Genomic DNA, 20,521 nt, shown 5'->3' on the forward strand with positions numbered 1-20,521 from the left:
GGCCTACTGGCTTTGTACCGCCAAGCCACATTGTGATTTTAATGAGAAACCAGTAGGCTCCAGCACTGTATTACTTATTATGTAGCCTACTATTTACAGCCCTTGTGATTCACATTACATTTGCTTCTCCTTGGTCGTCGAAGTTGGCCATGAAATAAACTAATTTACTTTGTCACTTGGCTTGTGAGGACCGGTGCTGTATAGGAGTGAAATGGATTTTAAGCTGTGGCAGCTGGTCAAAATCCTGTGGGGAAAATGAGACTTCAGACCAATTTATGACCATCATCTCTATGTGCGAGGTCATTTTGGTGGCCTTTTAACACACACACACACACACACACACACACATCTTCACCTATTGAGTGATTGACTACACCAGTGGAACAAAACAACTCCCTGCTGACCCAACCAATCTTGCGTCCTCCATAAAAACTGTGTCTGGCAACAAAAGTCTTACATTTTGCACTTTTCTATTTAAAGTGAAGCACCGATAAACAAATATTAGTCACTAACCAGCCTTCTAATCCTGTTCCTCCATGTCAATAACTTGATTGGACATTGATTTGACTACCAGCTCAAATAGCCGTAGCAAACCATAATTAGCCTGCATCATGTGTTTAAAGGATTTCATTGGTTATCACTAAATGTGCACTTGGGTATGGAAGCTTTGCACATTCTGATTATTTGCGGTGTTTCTGCACATTGCGTATATAGAAAGGAATATAATCTATAAAATATGGAACATAAAATCCCCCACTCCCTATAATTGTATGTATATATGTATACAATTATCTAAATGTCTAAATCACTAAATCGTACCTCTAAATCCTGTATAAATACATTTAAATTTGGCTTCTCCCTGTCACTGAAAACCACAGCCTTTCACATTAGCTGTTGAAAACACATGAACGCACAAACACAATCAGACCGTGCTTGCATTATTCACTTCTTTATCAAATCACATTTTCTGAGTCCATATTAACATGGTCAAAGTGCCCTGGTGATTAAGGCAAATCTCTGACTGCTAATGCTGGTGAGTTCTGCCACAGAATATCTGATTGCTGACGACCCATGGCTGTAAATCACTGCTGAAAAACACCCACTAACAGCGGAGTAAAATGATGCCACAGACGTCCAAAATGGTGTAGGAGGAGCATAGGAGTTTAATCTTCAGAATATGAAGTAGAGACCTGACTCCAATCCATAGCCCTTTCCTTTCCCCTTAAACCCAGCTGTCAAAGCCCCTGGCTTAACACAAGCCTCCAAACCCCCATCGACAGCAATCCCTATGACACTTTCTATTTCCCCAATTTTTTTTGTGTCTCTCTCTGCTTCCTCTCTTCCTCTTCCTGTGTGTATTTTTGAATCACACAGTCATATGAAAAATCACAACCCTATCCAAATCATGATCTGAGGTGCTGTATGTAACAAGCACACGCGTCAGGCGTGTCGTCACCGCAAAGCACTGCAATATTGAGTGTATTAATAACATGCATGATATATTCTGTCAACATTGCCGTCAAACTTTAAATGCAGTCCTCAATCAAACTGAGTGGAAATGTCACACCTGCCACTCAGACAGGGCATTATGGGAGATATCAGCTCAGAAGGGTGTGCAGGAGGCCGTGTGGCCGTGTGGTATTCCATGGAAAGGCTGAATATGAATACGGAGGGGGAAACATGCAGTGCATTTGAATACCGCTGACCTTATATGCATGCTTTTTTTCATTGTAGGTTGAATTACCTGAATCGCATGTGAACCAGTGCACCTGGCTGTGGTTGCCATGGATACTGGGCCCCACAGTCTGTCTCCTTTTATAATACACACACGCACACACACACACACACACACACACACACACACACACACACACACACACACACACACACACACACACACACACACACACAGGTGAGATTCTCAAATCTGAAGATGTGAGTTTTAGAGATATCCAGAAAATTATTGTGTCGCTGAGGTGCAGTATCAAGCTGCTGCTGCGAGGCAGGAGAGTTATCTTAACACTGAGATTGTGCTGACCCAGACCCCTTTGCTAATCTAGGCTGTAGGCAACACCGTGTATTGGCCGATCTCAATCAATCCGTCAAGGTGTCAGCTCCTCCCTCCCTCTCTATCTTTTCCTCCTGCAAGGATCTTTCACCCACTATCCTCCCCCCTGCTTCTCCATCTGACATCCTTTTCTTTCTTACTTAAAGGTTAGCTTCAGTTTTTTTTAGTCTAGGCTTAGAGCTATGTTCAGAGAGTCAAATATAGATTTGTTGGCAGGACACAACATCACTAATAAACCTAAATGCAACTGCCAGGACAAAGATGCCCACTTTATTTAAAATGTTCAATATTTCTCTTATACTTACTATACTATACTATACTATACTACTATTATAATTCTAAGAACAGATCTGATACACAGATCCGATACATCCGAATGGTATTAGCACTGATACAGACCTTTTTAAACGGACCAGGTGTTGGCCATGACAAGTTTCTTTGTCATTGTCTTAATAAAAAGCCCCACACTCGTTTTTAGTGCCACATCGACACCTGGCCTTTACAAAAAAAAAGATTCCTCTCAGTTCCATCCAGTGAGGTGCAAAGATTTTATATCTGGAAAAAAAGAGACAGGGAAGCTGGTAAGGGACTCGTGTTTGGTATTGGCAGATACCCTGAGAAAACCCTTACCGACACTTTAAACATGGCGGTGGATGTTGCCAATTTCAGTTGTTCATTCTGAGCACCATCTTTTTTTTTTCTCCAGCTACTGCAGCATCTGTAATTTTCTTCTTTGATTGCCAAGAGTTTGAAGCTGGTCTCAGGTGTTTCTTTTATCGGCCGTGTTTGGCTTCAGACAGGTAGACAGCCTCCTCTCACACTCTCCCGTGTTTGTCAAAGTTCAATTTGAGTTCCAACTGAAGCCATCTCGTCCGGCCTGTGAAGAAACCAGAAATGCAGGCTGGTGCTAGAATCTCTCCTTTAATGAGGTGTGGAGAGAGATACACTGCTCGTTCGGGTATTCATGCTGGATGTGACACATGTAGTCCAAGCCCTGCAACAAGTTCTACCCCAATGAGCATTACATGTTCCAAATAGCATCTTTTAGGTTCCGTTCACATGTATCAACATCAGTTCAATGTCAAAACATTTGATGCAATATATGTATATACAAAAAAAACATCATCACACTTAACTACATATTTCATATTTTAGCTTTTGATCTATGACTCTTTTTAGCTTGTTTTCTTTGTTAAAGTAAAATCGACATTCAAGTTTTGGTGAGGCAGTAGGAGGGCAAATTCAGTAGAAAAGACAAAAACACACACACACACACAAACACATGATGGGCTAGGTGCTAGAGTGTGTGCGCTTGTGTGGACTTGTCGCAGTGCTCTTTCCCGTCATAACATGTCATTCTGGACACTATTACTCCCAACAGAGGCAGACACTGCAGCTCACTGACACAGAGCGTAAGGTCATCTGTCAGACAGAGAAGGCAAGTGTGTGTGTCAATGCAGTATGAGAATGTGCCTGTATGTCTTCTCCATCTAGGCTTTTCTTGGCATGTGATTGCATTTGTGTTATATTGTTTGTGTGTGTGTTTATGTAGCTTGAATATATTGAATATGTGTGTGTTCATATTTTTATACCTGTGTATATATATATATATATATGTATATATATATATATATATAGCTATATAAGACCATGTGAAGCTGTCATTCACACAGGCAGAACACGTTACCGTACAAGCGCTGCTCTCATCCCTCACCTCCTCTTGCTGCCGAGTTCAGAGGTTGCCATGGCTACCGGTGTCCCAGTGGGAACACAATGTGCTATACCCTGGAGCCACAGAAGCAAGCGTGCTTGGCGGGTGGGGAGGATACGGTGACCTTTGACCCCTCAAGGTCTTACTAATGGAGAAGAGAAGTGGGGTGGGGGGTTAGCGAAACCGGGCTGCGCCTGGTTGTAAATTCTACTGATCCTCGCTGAGGATTGGTGTAAGGTTGTGGGCGGAGTGGCCTCATAGCTTCTGAGCCCCGGCGACTCGTGCCGGCTGCCTCCTGGATTTCAGAGGGCCCTGGGCGAGCGAGATAGCCGCCCTCTAATCCGCAGAGTCTCTCTCACCTTGCCTCCTCCGCGTTTCCCAGATAGCGCATCTTTTGTGTCAGATCTTTGCAGCTGTCACCGCTGCTGCTTGTAAGGATGATGCCGGCTTTGTGTGAGTTTGTGTGTGCATGTGTGTGTGTAAATCTGAGACAGAGGCACAGAAAAATACACATTAATAGTGAAAGATATCAGAGGTGCCTTTAGAAACCCTCCCACCTCCTGAACAAAATAGAGTAAGATAGTCATGGGCCAGGAAATATTGCACATAATATCTGAATTTGAAATATTTATTCTAGACAAGGAGTGTCAGGGTATTTGAAATTTTCCAGTGAAGCTAACAGTTATTCTACAAATGGCTCATGTTACAGAAATTATCCATTTGATGAGCAGCTCACCTTTAGTACAAATCTGAATTTCTTTTATTCACTACTAATTATGATATTGGAGCAAGTACACGTTTTTACAAAACTGCTAATTTTTTACTTTGCAAAGCTTTTAAGGTTGGAGTTAGCTTGACATGGATGTCTTTCTGCACAAGTTACTCTGTTTAGTATTGGGTGTTCAAATCGTATTTTATTTCTTATCTTGTTTGGCCTTGACGGACCTATCTCCGCAGCACTGTGGAGTAAAGTCTGGCTACACCACAGATACATTCTGGAATAGGAGAAAGGTGTTGTTTGGCATTTCTTTAAAGGTGCCCTGCCACACGTATTTCATTACTTTGTGGTAATGTCTAAAGTTCTACCATGGACTCTGTAACATTTTTTGTGGAAAAAATGCCTTTATTACCTTGTTTCAAGCCATTCTAGCATTGTATAGAAAGTCTGCAGGAAGACTCAGCTCGATTTGTGCCAGTTCTCATTAATATTCAACGAGCTAAGCTGCTTGACTCTGATTGGCTAACAGCTAGCCAATGAGAGCCTGGCTATCAGCATCCTTCACCCAGCGCAACTGGGCGAGCTCAGGCAACACCATGTCAGACTGACCAGCTTTTGTAATTGGCCTGATTTCTCAGCTTATTTCTTTTCAGTGGCTAGAGCTGACAGAGGGGGTAGCAGTTCATTTTCACATTCACGACATAACACATATAGACCTAAGATATTTTAAAAAACGGTTTTGTGTGGCAGGATACCTTTAAACCAATCAGGATCGTCTTGGGCGGGACTCAGCTCCGGACGCAGCGACTGTGCCTCAGCAAAAGGAACTTGTTTTGGTGGAACATTTGCAGAATACAATACAGTAATGTGAGCTATTTCAATTATCTGGATACATGGTTAAATGTAGTTTGCTCTTACCAGTGTATCGCCATGTGTACTTCGTCCACAGCAATCCCCACCAATTGGTCCCAAAACGTCCAGTAGTAAATGCTGCAAACATATTCTTTGTAAATCTTTTCAATCATTAAAGCTTTAGTGCGTAACTTTTTGATATTAATAAACGTCCGTTACATTCAAGCCATTGCCAAATGAGTTGCTTCAAAGCTAATTAAGACTATCAGCTCAAAACAACTCTTTCTGTATTTCTCAGTATGGCTATGTTCAGAAGATTGTGGCGTTACCTCTTCTGAAGTGTCCATCATGTTTTTTTTAATCCTCCGTGTCCTCCTTGTCTACAAGTAATTGCGTGGAGGAAGGGTGGGGGTGGTACACGATCACGGAAGGCTTGTATCATGTAGAAGCGCTGACAGTTTTGTTGTCATGACTTTCTCATGGGGGCGACAGAAACTTCACACTATAGCTTTAACCAAAATTTGACTTTCAGCATGTAGCTTGCTAGCTCGAAGTTTGTTGTTTCCCGAAGCGAAGGGATTTTGACAATGGCAACACACAGAGAGCGGAAACGGAAGGACATCCAGCGTGTGAAATGTACTTCCACTGATCCAGACTACCTCTTATCTGACAGAATTCCAGTGTTTCTCCGCTTTATATTTATAGAAATAGAACACATGATTCTATGGAATAAAGTTTATAACATAAAATGAAAAAGAAAATGTTTTACTTTAAACTTTTTGCCCTCTTGACTGCAGAAAATTTGACTTTCTAATCATGGAGCATGCATTTTTAATGCTCAAATCTTGACACAGAGCTCACTTTGCTGTCTTTCCGAAGACAGAAGATGCAGACATATTTGTGCAGAGAAAGAGCAGTCAGTGTGTGTGTGTGTGTGTGTGTGTGTGTGTGTGTGTGTGTGTGTGTGTGCGTGCGTGTGTTTCCATGCCTGTGTATGCATAAGGGAATAGAAGGGGACAGTCAGGAGAAGGGTTATTTACTGCGCGGCCCAGGCGACCTGTCCGTCCTCACGTCCAGCCCCAGCAGATTAAGATGCAGCCTCTGGCGGCTGCCAGAGCTGGCTGAGATTGATGGGGAACACGGGGGCCACAGAGGCCCTGCAGAATTCTGAACAGAGCCTGTGGGTACCAACCACCAATGCTGCTTGCAGACAGCAGCTCCTCTCTCCTTCCCGCTCTCTCTCTTGTCATCCCTTTTAACTATCTTTTTTCTGACTTTTCTTTATCGCTCTGTTGCTCTTTCTGGCATTTTTTTTCTCTCTGTCACTCTGCCGCTTTCTGCATCCCTGTTTTTCTGTCTCTCTGTCACTCTATCGCCCCTCTGTGCCTTCCAAACAGTACCCACCGCAGCCCCTCCCCCTCCAACGACCCCCCCCCCCCTCGAAGACGCTGTCTCAGCAGCTTTAGCAGATTTGGATGTCATGAAACTGCAGGTGTGTCAGCATCGTGTGTGTGTGTGTGTGTGTGTGTGTGTGTGTGTGTGTGTGTGTGTGTGTGTGTACGTGTGTGTTTATGGGAGAGGGGCAAAAGTGAGGAAGGAAATGCTCTCAATAAATAATTCTCTGCTTAAGATGGGTACCAGGAAAGTTACAGTAAATGGGAGATGGATGAATGTGTGTGTGACTGTGTGTGTGTGTGTGTGTGTGTGTGTGTGTGTGTGTGTGTGTGTGTGTGTGTGTGTGTGCGTGTGTGTGTGTGTGTGTGTGTGTGTGTGTGTGTGTGTGCTAACATGGATCAGCTTCTAAGCTGTCTGCACAGCTGTAGAATTTTAGCTGAAGGAAAAAAATAGCAATTATCTCAGAGTGTCAACATCTGCATGTGTGTTTATACTTGCTAGTTGTTTCAAAAATAATTCTGATGTTGCAGTGATGGAAGAGGGAAAACATGAGAATAGAAGAAGGATTCTTGTATCTGTGTGTGTGTGTGTGTGTGTGTGTGTGTGTGTGTGTGTGTGTGTGTGTGTGTGTGTGTGCGGACGCAAGTGTGTGTATGCTGAACAAACTGCACTGGCAGGGTTTTTGTTGGAGTCCCCAGGGCAGAAGACGCATGAGTCAGCGGCCAGTAGGATTTATAGCCAATTGATTAAATTAGCATTTGTTCTGCTACTGGGGCAGCAGCCTGTCAGTATAAACATACACTGAAACACACACACTCCCACGTGGGCAAAAAAACATGCACCTGTACACCAACTGCAGTAAAGGATTGCAGAGGGAGAGAAACAAGACAATGAGGAAAAGGAAGAAGAAAAAAAGATCCGCCAAGAAGCAGTAGACAATTAGCAATGGTGTCAATAAGTCAACATGATTAACATCAGGATAACTGGGAAGTAAATACTCAAAGAAACACACCCTGTACTCCCACAAGCCTCCTTCCTAAGCAGCTCCTTCATGCGATACAGCGAGTGAGCAAGGAGGTCGCACACACCGGGCTTGCTGACAAGCCTTTTTTATGACATTCATCAAAGCCATCTGCCATTTTCCGCTCAATTAATTTGTTATGGGAAGTGGGATCAATTAAGTGCGCACTGTAATGGCTTTATATCCTTGTTTCCCTTTTATAGCCCAATATTTTCTGTGCTCCACTCTGGCATGAAAAGGCGAAATCGATATCCCCAGCTATTTTCCCCTCCTGTGAACTAATTTGTTTTTGCCACTCTCTTCCTGGCATGATAAGCTGTAATGAGGGGTTAGGGCGAGTGGACAGACTAGACATAAACCCCACACTCAAAGCCAACAAGCGAACTGGGCATGCTCTTTCCAACACAGCCACTGAATCCAAGAAAACTACACACTCTTATCTATCTAGATCTCATTTGGATGTCAGGAGTAACTTGTTTTCCCACACTTAACTACAGTCACAGTAGTATCAAGAGGGATTGACCTTCGCCCTGTTATCATCCGACACATTGGTCACCCGTAGCGACAGCAAGTGGCTTAAGCGAGGGTGGAGATGGCGATGATAAGGACAATGGGCGGCTCATACGGGACAGTTTGTTTGACAGTGATGGGTGGAGCGGTATTGGATCGTGGCACCATTAGTACGAGTGTCACGAGTCGCCGGTATACTCGCCTCCTCACCTCGACCCCTGCGATGTATTGATCGCTTCCCCATTAAGCCTGCTGATGGGCTTGATGATATGATGAAGAAGTGGGGGAGTGATGTGGGTGTGTTTAAGTGCGTGCATGTGCATGACTTCAGAGCAGGTTGAGGAACCATCATTACTCCTGGAGAAGGCCTGATGACATTGCCATATCGATTTTTACATCATCTGGTTGGGATGTGCTTTAAAGGCTGGGTCTTAAACCAAGGCGACCAAAGTGTCACCTTGTTTGTGTCAGCAGGCTTACAGGGCCACCAAGGTCCCAACTGTTCGTCCGTGATCTTAAAGCCGGCTCTTTAGCCCCTCTCCAGAGGCTCCCTGTGGCTTTGACAAAAAGTTATATAGAAATGAATGGTCATTTTTTAACATTTTAAATTTAATTCTTTTGTAAGTTCAAAAAATCCAAATGTCCATTTAGGCAACATAACATTTCAAATTTTTTTGTTTTTCAAATGTATTCTTTTGCCGCTTTAAAACTTTAGTGCGTAACTTTTTTATATTAATGAACGTCCTTTACATTCAAGCCATTGCCAAATAAGTTGATACAAAGCTTTAACTAAGACTTTCAGCTCCACCAAACTCTCTCTGTATTGCTCAGTATGGCTATGTTTAGATAATGGTGTCATCCAGCGACTTTCGCACGCAGAAAACCGAGTGAAGATTATAACCTCTTCTGAAGAGTCCATCATGTTTTTTTAATCCTCCATGTCCTCCTTGGCTACAAGCAACTGTGTGCGCGATCACAGAAGCCTTGTATCATGTGGATGCGCCGACAGTTTTGTTGTCATTACTTAGAATTCCTCATGGGGGAGACAGCATTTACGCACTATAGCTTTAAGCGCCACAAGCAGAGTGCCACCTGTTGGAGAGGAGGCAGACATCTCTACGGCCGATATCTCCAACATTGGGTAACTCACACCAAAACAACCTACCGGTAGATTGATAGATAGCACCACAGGTAAGAAGAAAACATAAGTATTTTTGATTTTGGTGTGTACTGTCCCTTTAAGCCAGGAGTCAGGAACCTTTACTATCAAAAGAGCCATTTTTGGCCAAATTGTTTGGAAATTTGTAAACTGCTAATGTTTGTTCTGCTGCGGGGTTTTCCTTCCACCCCTGAGGTCACAGTCTCCCATTGTTTTCAGAAGTGCATTAAAGCAGTTGTTGCTGCACTGGCAAACGTAATTCATCACTTGATGGATGATGACCCTTTTAATTTGACCAAACATGGATTTGTAGCTCCATAAAGTCAGAAATCTTTTTATTTGTATTGAAAGTAGCTCCATCCACTGGAACTGAAAGTGAAGAAATCAATGCACCTAAATTTGCCTGCCACTCTGCCTTAACTTTTTGTTTTGACACTTCATTGCAGCCAGAAGAAGTATGTAACACTGTAATGGAAAACATAAAAAAAATGGTGCCCATTAATGGATTTTTGAAAACAATGGGAGGCTGTAAGCTCTGGGAGGTAGCACAAACTAGCAGAGGAACACACACAGTAGTTCAAGACAAGCAAAACCATTGGTGGGCTTCGGCCATGTATACTGTAGTCAGGGGAGAATACATTACACTGGTGTTTTCTTTTAAATATCTATACATCACTGCTACATTGATTCATTGAGACATTAATTTAATTACTCTAAACAAATGAGACCAATTACCAGACGCTGCATTGCGTTTGTATTGTGAGCCACTGGGTCACAGTCTACTGGGTTGAGTCTTTACAACATTAAAGAGAAAGTAATAAGCACATTTATTCCACATCCACGGTTCCAACTGCATGGTTTCGACATACATGTTTAAAGAGACCTGCATTAATTGAGGGTGATAACTCTCTCTGTATCACTCAAACACTTTCCACATAAAATGTCCTCAACTGCTTATAGCATATCAAATTTGCCTAATGTGCACAAGGTCATGCTCAAAGTGGGCCGATGGGGTAGCAGTAGCAGAGCAGTAGAGATGAAAGGTCAGCCAGCTGAACACAAGTTTCATTCATAATCAGGCAGCCATCGCTGGCTGCAAACGGTGGGCGGGGAGGAGGGTGTGAGACTTGGCTGCCTGTCAAGACCAGCCGCAGATTAAAACTCCATCGATCCGACTATAATTTATTTATCAATTCAACAAAAAATTAAACATTGACCTCGTTCTTTGAAAATTCCCCCCTTTTAATCTTGTTGGACGTAGTGTCTTGAATGCCAAGCGAGCACTCCATCTGTGAGGCCTTTTCTTTTCCAAAAAGTTAAACAAGTCATGGTGAAAAAAGCGTCTTTCCCTTTCTTCCTCTTGCTTTAAGAGTTCAAAAGCAAGACTATTAAAAGCTCTATACTTCAGTTCCTGCTTTGCTGCATCTCCCAAACCCTTAGGACGTCTACTTCTGACAATAAACAACTCATACATTTCACACCGCCGCGCCAAAACCTCAGTTCCTTTCTCCGCCATCCGTATTCTCGTCACTCCTCCCGCTCTTCTGATCTTTTCTTCCCTCTCTGGCTATCACTGGGTGCTATCTTCCTGGGTGCTGTTACATACTGTAACTTTCTTATCACCACATCAAAGCCTTGTCTCTTCTCTGCGCCAACTGCCCCCACCCCCCCCCATCTCTGCCCTTCTCTGCCCCCCTCCCCCGCCTGTTACATATTTGCAGAGTTTCTCCTAAAACTCGAATCCTGCTGACTGCAAAAAACAAACACTCATCACATCATTATAAAAGCTTTATCCTTTCCTCTCTTCTCCCTCCCTTCTATCTCACTCTCCCTGCTCTGCCCCCCTGCTCGGAACAGAATAATAAGGTTAGCTCGCTCGCGCTCATGTCAAACAGCCTCTCCTCCCTCGTCCCCTCACCTCGCGCCCTGCTCTCTGTCGTCCTCCTCACCCCTTCCTGAACCCTCCCCATGACCGGCCCTGTAATCCAATTAAAAGCACATTAGGACCAAATGAATAGCAGTAGATTTAATTAGCTGCTGACGAAGGTTGGCTTGATGGCTGGCTGCCTGGCAGTCGGGGTGGGTGGACGGGGCGTAGAGGCTCATGGGGGAGGCAAGCGTTGTTCGCCTTTACCCCACCGATGTCGAAGGGGTGAGGAGCGTTAGCTGATGAGTTGGTTTTGCATGCACTGCTACTGAGTGTGAAATGGAATTTACTAGTTTGGCCTGTAACTGTGCAGGATTATAGAAAGGCATTGCTGCTGCTAAAAATGTCTCACTGGATGTTGCAAAGTTTTGGGATGCTTCTTGTTATTCTACCACACAACATCTCATTTCTGCTTTCTTGCCTTCCCTTCTCTCATCCTCCCCTCTCTCTAGAAACTAGACGCAACCATTCCTGCTGCAGCCTCCCAATGTGCACAGTCAGCAGAGTAGTCAGCGTAACCCACTGTGGCATTTGCATCAGGCCCCTCTGTGTGTGTGTGTGTGTGTGTGTGTGTGTGTTCAGTGCCTAATGAAGAAAGACAGTCTCTGCTTGGGTCCCCTTTTTCTAGCCACCAGGGGGTCTCAGGAACAGTAGGTGAACAGTTGGTGTGTGTTTGTGGGCCATTGTTGAATGCCTGTTTGTGCATGTATTTAATTATGTGGTTATGCATGTGTGACAGTATTTATGTTTGCATGCATGCAACTCTGCTTTTGAGCATGTGTGCTTTTGTATGTGCAAGCGTGTACATACATGAGTGTGTGTGTGTGTGTGTGTGTTTGTGTGCGTGTGAAATGAGATCCAGGTCCTGGCCTCTCCATTTCTTTCTGCAGGTAATAAAAATATAGAGTGCCCTCCAGATCCCTTTATAGAGAGCGAGTTGAGACCACAGCGAAATCTAGGACAGGCTCCATTGATTTGGAGGCTACAGTATTACTCGCCATCACAGCCAAGGCAATATGAGAGGCCTTTTTTTTTTTTAAATCACACAGCCACCCCGAGCCCAGAGGGACAGAGAAGAGGCACAGAGAGAGAGAGAGAGAGAGAGAGAGAGAGAGAGAGAGAGAGAGAGGGGGGGATAATTGGGAAAACTATTCTTATTTTGTTTCCTCTCTCTGCCATCCCCACCACGCTGTATGGATTTGATCACAGAGAGAACTAACATATTTCACAATTCTACTCACATTTCCTCCTGAACAATGTCTTCTCGTTTTGCAACGCTGACGATCAAATCTCCACATCTTTAAGAAGACACAGAAGATGTAACGCGAGCGCTGCGTTGCTCTCAGCACTGCAGTCCCTCTTTGTGATGATGTTTTCTTTTTGTTATTTGGATTGAAATTTACATTTTGATTCAGTGAGTCGAGAGAGCGTGCTGTGGTGTGTTATATCACTCTTGGGTCCATTAAACCTGTTAAAAGCCCATTTTATTATTTCCCAAATGTCAATCACAGGAAGAAAGAAAAGGCATTCTGCCCTCAATTTGGTTTTCATCCAACAGTAGTCATTGGTGCCTTTTCAGGACCTGGGCTTTTTACACTTCAAAGGTGTGGACAAATGAAAAAAAATGTTTTCATAGAGTCGACTTCTTCTGGATTGGGCTCTTCCAGATCTCAGGAGAGTGGTGGAGTGTTCTGGGTCGGGCCAGGAACCGACCCCCTCTGTCTGGCTAAATAAGATAAGACCTTGTCATTGTATCCCTCCACTCCACAGCCCTGACCGCATCAAATATTCATGGGCCACAGCAGACTCTTAAGTAAACTGGCCAATTTGTTGCGGAAGACGTGCATTAAGATTGGCTGGGCCGATATGCTACTGGCCCCCAGGGGCAGCCCAGACAGGGACGGACTGCTGCCATTTTGGCCCTCCTGTCTCTATTGTTGCCACCCGTCAGAGCAATGAGGGACGGGAGCAGCACATGGCGGTCTTTCTGACGGTAATGGGCTGGGTGTGAATGTGGAGGGCGGGGCAGGGAAACAGGAGTGGATGGAAGATAACAGGAGGTCACAAGAAGCCGTCTTTTATCCGGATGCATGTTGAGAGAGAGTTAAGGAGGAAGAGGAGAACAATAAAGGATAGAGGTGGAGTCATGTTTGAATGACAAAAGATATGAAGTGGTGTTCTGAGGAGGGGTTTGATTTAAGAATGACTGCTGATAGTCATATTATGTGGTGGCTGCTGAAAACATGTGGATGAGTCGTCTGCAGTGAACACATGTATGGTAACAACTTAATAGATCATATCACAGGGACAAACAAACAGAAAGTACACGTGTTGCAGCGCACACATGCAATCACACAAACACTTTTGAAAGATGGCTCACGCAGACGTCTCCAAACAATAGATTTCAAGGTTAGCCCATCTCCACATTATATCTCCCCGAGGACAGAAGTTGACAAATCACTAAAGCACATTTTTATTTTGCTTTATGGGCGCAGAAGTTGAGCCGTTGCAACGGATAGACACAACTTTACGCTCGGCGATTCCCTGTAGGGCATCCGATGGAAATGAGCTGAGAAAGCTGTCTGCAGAAACGTCTGTTAGAGAAAAAAAAAAAAGATGAAGAAGAGGAAAAAATAAGTAGTATGAAGCTCATAAAACCACAACTCGTAAAACTATTGAGCGGATCTGAGAAGTGAGGATTTCTTGAGGCAGGAGAGGTAGGCGAGAGAGAGAGAGAGAGAGAGAGAGAGAGAGAGAGAGAGAGAGAGAGGGGGGGCTGTAATCCTCAATGGCAGCGGGGGCGAGATCACGATCTGTGGCTGCTGAGCGGGCGGCGGGGACAGAGATGGCGGGGCTCAGCGAGGGCCTGGCACAGTTATTAGGTCACTTCCGCAGAGGACCGGCGGGTCCTCTGCGAGCGACCGGGTTGCCGGGTGACCCCTGACAGCCTGCTCGTCATCTGGCACCAGGGCACTCTGGGGGGATTGGCGAGACGCTTGTTGTGAATATCAAACGTGACATTCTGCTTCACAGAGAGAAAAGACAAGAGATAGGGGGTATAACAATTTGAAAATGGCCTCCATTTATTTCCTGTGGAGACGATATCAATTTCTGTAGCACTTTATTTCTCCCCCTTGAAATGTAGTTGAAATTTGCAGCACTAAACTGCATTTAAATCATTTGAAACCTGCATTCACTGCATGGGAACAGCTTATTTCTTACACCCTCTGAGAGGTTTGATTGTTGCCTCAATAGGCTAAATGGGAAATGAGGCCATTTACATGCTAATAGCCATGCAGGGCGATTTTCTTATCATGTATGTAAATGAACACCTTTGCTGGATCTATGTTGGCCAAATGCAAACAGTAAACAAATATGCTGACTTCATGTTAACGTTTCACTTTATTTATTCATACGGTAATTAAGCACTGCCGACACACATGATTCTTCGTTGATAGGCTCGTTAGCATTAATTAGCTCTAATTAGGAAAAGGAATCAATTTAACACACCTGTAGTTTCTTCAGGGTTTGGTGCATTCAATATATGTAACATGAACATCTATATGAAATAGTCTGCTTTCTATAATATAGGACATAAACATATACATTCATACATGTGTGGGAGTTTTGAGGCCTGTATACAGAAGCTGTTATTAAAGTAGGAGTAGAAAATGTATGCGAGAGGGGAAAAAAAAAAAAGGTATGTATGGAGTCAGTGTGTGTGGGTGTGAGTGAGGATTATTCTGAGCTCTGCCATCTGCAAACAGGCGGACAGGTTTGTTTCCAGAATGATGAGACAGAGCAAGTTAAACAGCATAAATAAACAGTTCAAATTCAGCAGAACGCATGCTTTAAATGAGAATAATGATTGTATTTCTGCATTTTTTTGTTTTTCTGTTGTGGGTTTGCATGTGAGGAAGGAATACAAAATAATTTATGTGTGAAAGAGAGTGGGAAAGATGGCATCCTGTGTATTTTTGCCCGACGAGCTTCAGCATGCATACATTATGCAGGTGTATACCTGAATGGCCCTGTGTGAACTTGGCACACAGACCTCCGCATAATGCAGCTATTTTATTTGTAAAACATCAGAACAAAAGGAACACACAGCAAACAACGTCTTTTCTTTCCAGCTTGGAAGCATATGTTGTGTGCACAATTTAAGACCCTCACAATTTCATACACAAAAGCACCATCGTCGTATTCCACATTTTAAAGTAGACTTCGTATCATCTTTTTGCAGCTCTTCATCGAAGCTGTATGATGTTTACACTGACTGAAATATTCAAATGTTCTTGTGCACTACTCCCCAAAAATTCAGCATGACGTATTTGATATCTTTGGAAACTTCACTATGTATTAAAATGAAGTACTGTCTGTTTGAATAAAGTCTGGCAGCTAAGCATGACTTTGTAATGACTGGGCCACCAGCAAGCCAGTGAGGTGTTAGTGGCAATTTGGCTGTCTGTGGCATTAGAGTATGCACAATCTCTGCTATTAAAGCCAAAGGACGTATGCACTTTCAGGACAGTCAGCTGTCATGTTACCTTGACTATGCATAATAAAATTTATAGCCCAGAAATTCATTTAGAAGAAACCATGCTCCATTTTCCACATTTTGACGACTTTGTCAGAATGTGTAAGAGAGAAAGTATATTTGCAATTTTGCCAAATATGTGTGTGTGTGTGTGTGTGTGTGTGTGTTTGTGTGTGTTTGACCGACTCAGAAGTCATTCCCATAAAAAGTAGAGGGGACATTTTGAGCGAGAGAGGAAATCCAATTAGGACCCCCGGTACAGTCGTGGTGGCATTTAACAAATAACTCTCCTCTGTCTCTCTCAGCAGCGACGGCGGCCAAGCGAGCACACTAATAATAACACACTCGCTCTAAGTTATAGTCTTATATTGTATTATGTCTCCTATATGTCCAAGAAGAGTTACGTTTCCATTGGCGCCCATGATGAAGGCATTAGTCAACACACACACTGTAACGACCAATCATCGGTGGTTTTATCCATCATGTGTTTATGCATGTGCACATGTACACACACACACACACACACACACACACACACACACACACACACACACACACACACACACACACACACACCTTCCCAGAAATGCGTGCATTATCCCAAGGTGGATAAAAAATCAATGAAAAGCAATATTCCTATTGGATTTAGTTTATACCATCGACCTATTTCTATGAGCCGGTACGTAGATCATCTGTGCAGGAGTGAGTGGATGACCTGCTAACCTCCATCCAGGGTCACCACATTAACGCTCGCTGCTGCTGCTGCTGCTGCTGCTGCTCCGGCGATAGCAGGTCGTTTACATCATAGATTCTCAAGGAAAACTGATGCAGGTTTGAAGTGCATGTCTCTTTCGGACCTAAAGGCTGAGTTTTGAGTCCTCTTTCGTGCCACATTTTACAGATTTCTCTCTGCAAAATGAAAAATACAAAATGTGAAAAGCAATCCAAAAGCATCAGACAAAATGTACTGTAACTGCCTTTGCTTTGTTTTTTTATTTTCTTTAATTTTTTATAAAGGATCACAGGTAATATCTTTTACACTGGATCCACTACATTTAGACGTTAAACTTCAGGCAGTATTTTTGTTTTCCAATATAAGTATTTTAAAAATGGCTCTAATGAATCATTCCAACCTCCACAGACACGCAATGCCCCAAAGACCAAACACCGGGCCTCGCGTGTCAACCGTTGCCTTGTCTTTCTGTCTCTTCCCACCCGAGTGTCTCTACAACCCATATATTTGAACCCAAGGTCACAATGTGACACAGTGGCAGGAGACCGACCTGGCAGCTCGTGGCACCACTCGTCTGGGAAGATAATGAGTTCCCATAGGCCAGAGTTAGGGCGCCAAATGTGTGTGTTGACTGAAGGTGTATGTGTGTCTTTCCTTATTAAAGAAGTACATAGAGATGGTGCTATAAAGAGACAAGACAATTCTTTCAACTTTAAACTTCAAATCGCCCCAGTTTGGTCAACCCCCAGCAGGATTTGGCTGTAATGAGGGCTGCTTTCGCTCTTTCTGTTTGCCGCCCTCTGTCAGCTTCTTTCTTTCTCTTTCTGTCTCTGCTCTCCACAGTTGATGGTACAGACAACAGATCACTCCCAGGAGACCTAGCCTTAAAAAATGATCCACCGTGTTGACAGCAGTACAGCTCAAGAGTCTTAAAGTGAACAAAATATCATGTACTTCACACAGATAAACTCCTCCTTCAAGCTCTTCTACACTTCTACGCTTTTCGTTCCTGTTGCACCACATCTTTTTCACTTTTCCTGACAGAGCATAGTACATATTTTCTCGCTGAAAGGTTGCACGTTCAACATTACTGAGACAAAAATCCCAGTATTCGTGATCAAACGGCACCTTAAAGCCATATTTATGTGACAGATATTGGAGCACTATAGCACTTTGGACAACAACAGCAGGAATACTGTGACACAAGTCAACGGGAAATTGCTGGCAGTATGTCATCCTGGCTGTATATGTCCTTGTAAAAATAAAACCGTACACATACAAGTGTGGACAAGAGGGATGGGGTGAGATTCTGTATATGATGAAGAAAGGAAGGAAAGAGGACACAGGGGAAGGAGGGAACGTGAGGATGAGATGGTGGAATTTGGTGGTTTTAGGAGAGGGATGACGTGAAATTGGAACTTCCAGGTTCTGTTTGAGAAGTAAGTAAACCTCATTCACCATTGACATTTGTAATAATGTCAAATCATAACAAAATTATCTTAGGAAACTTATAGAGTAGTAAAGCTTTTTTCTATTGTGGCTTTAACAAGTGGTGCAATTCTGTATAAAATCAGTGACATATGTGACATAGTGATAGGACAACTGACAATAATAATATCAAATAGTAGGCTATATTATATGTATTTGTAAAAAAAAAGAAAAAAGAAAAAGAAAAGAGAGAGTATTAAGCAAGCATGGCTAATTCTGACTTTTTCCTTTTTATGGAACAGCGGGTAATTGGATTTTCTCTTTAATATGGTTGAGAAAGGGATTCCATACTTTATTAAAAGTCTTTGTGGAGCAACTTAATGAGTATTTTAATTTCTCGTCACATTTCTGTTTTTAGCAGCCTTTAAAGGTCCAGTGTGTAACGTGTTTAGTTGTTCATTATCAAAATTTGTGTTGCCCTTCACAAACTTGTCCTTTTTCATGAATATTTACCTCCACCATCAATTCCAAGTATTCCTTTTGGCTTGAAATTTGACATTTGCGTTCACATGAACTGGGGTAGACGCTCCATATTCATGCTCCATCTTGAAATACGTTAGCCGGTAAGGGACATACAGGACATACTGCTCCGCCTTTCGCGTTTTCGCTGTCACATGACAAACTCACAGGTGCTGCTAATGCTGCTAATGCATATTGTAGCTTCTCAGCCCCGGCAAGTTCGAAGAAGGAAACATGGACCACACTTATTCAAAATCCAAATTTCAGGAACAGGAGTCTTCTTCTTCGCCCAGAAAAAGAAAAAGGATATTGAAAAGAGCAAGAGACCGACATTTTGATACCGTAGCTGTAATACGTACTTTGAACTGCGTGGTGCGAGAGAGTCGATTGCGATATATGATCTCAACGCTAGATGGGAGAAATTCCTACACATTGGACCTTTAACAAACACCATCTCCCAAAAGCCCAGAAGCCCATCAAGGGTCAAATGTCACCAGCTCGACAAAAGAGGCGAGTCCAACTCTGCAAAACCACACTCATACTTTCCAACTCTCTACATAAAGGGCAAACTACCTCCTGCATTGGCACTGCACTTTGGCATTGGATGTAAATCATGATGTCCAATGTGGGCATCATTTCTAGAGATACTGGGCTGCAAAACCTGCTTAGAATTAGTATCTGGCGTGACATGGGGACACAGCTCTCCTTTTTACCAACTCTCCTCCTTCAGCTGAAGAATTTGTATGGCCTCCAGGATTATGAAACGCTCTCCAAACTCATTGTGTCATTGAAAAATGCATGGCAGGAAAAAAAAGTTTTCATAGCACACAAAATGTGGCCTAAAATATTTGAAGTTTAAGAAAGTGCACTTGGTTATCTTGCACAACACTCAGAGGCATGCAGGACAATTTGTGAAAAGAAGACTCGAGTGCACCTTGTGCTTTTTTTCTTTCTTTCTGGTAGTCTGACTGCATTCAATTACGTCTTTTCCAAGGTCTGGGCCAGCTGAATGAAGCTGAAGGTAAGATGTGGACAAAAAGAGAGTTGGAGGACGGATGTGTTGAAGTGTGTGATGACTCTGTAAGGAATGATAAAGAGACAGAAAGAGAGACTGCTGGTTTTACTGCACCAAGGCCGACATGCTTGGATTTATGGACATGAGTGTGTGTGGGCCCTGCATGTGTGTGTCTGTGTGTGTGTGTGTGTGTGTGTGTGTGTGTGTGTGTGTGTGTGTGTGTGTGTGTGTGTGTGTGTGTGTGTGTGTGTGTGTGTGTGTGTGTGTGTGTGTGTGAAGACTACAAGTGCTCCACTCCCGACCTTGTGAAACTCTTAAAAACTCCGTTTGAATTCATACACTGCAATGACACCGGCCATTTCCACTGGGTTTATTAAGTGAGGAGCAATACACAGACGTTTTAAGAGGGTCTTAAAAGACAGACCTGCCCTCACACACTCTTATACAACAATAAATCATGTATCTGTGGTTTTCAAGGCACACAGGAGTTATTTTGTGATTAAATGTCACAGCCTCATTCTTCAATGTGCCCGATATTATCTTTGACCTGCTGTATAAGGGCTGATTGTTGGTGTAAAATGATTGAGACAACGACCGAATAACAATTTTTAATAATGATTGTATTTTAGACATTAAAGGACTTTCAACATTTATAACTCATCTCCGCATGACGCCCCTTCGTCTGTTCACAGGAGTAAGAGAACACACACACGGAAAATGCAAGGCAAATAGTAAAGTGTCAGCCACTATATAGTATTTAAAATAATTATTTACATTATGAAAATTCCATCCCCTTATGTATTAAAGGTACTCAACCTTGCAAAGTTTTATAAAGAAGGAAAATCACTCAATACATTTGAGTGAGTTACAGTAAAAGTTACCAAAAACTGAATCAGTGCACCTTTTTTTTATTATTATTGGCAGTAAT

The sequence above is a fragment of the Sander vitreus genome, chromosome 24 (assembly GCF_031162955.1).
Source record: "Sander vitreus isolate 19-12246 chromosome 24, sanVit1, whole genome shotgun sequence".
In the NCBI taxonomy this organism is placed as follows: domain Eukaryota; kingdom Metazoa; phylum Chordata; class Actinopteri; order Perciformes; family Percidae; genus Sander; species Sander vitreus.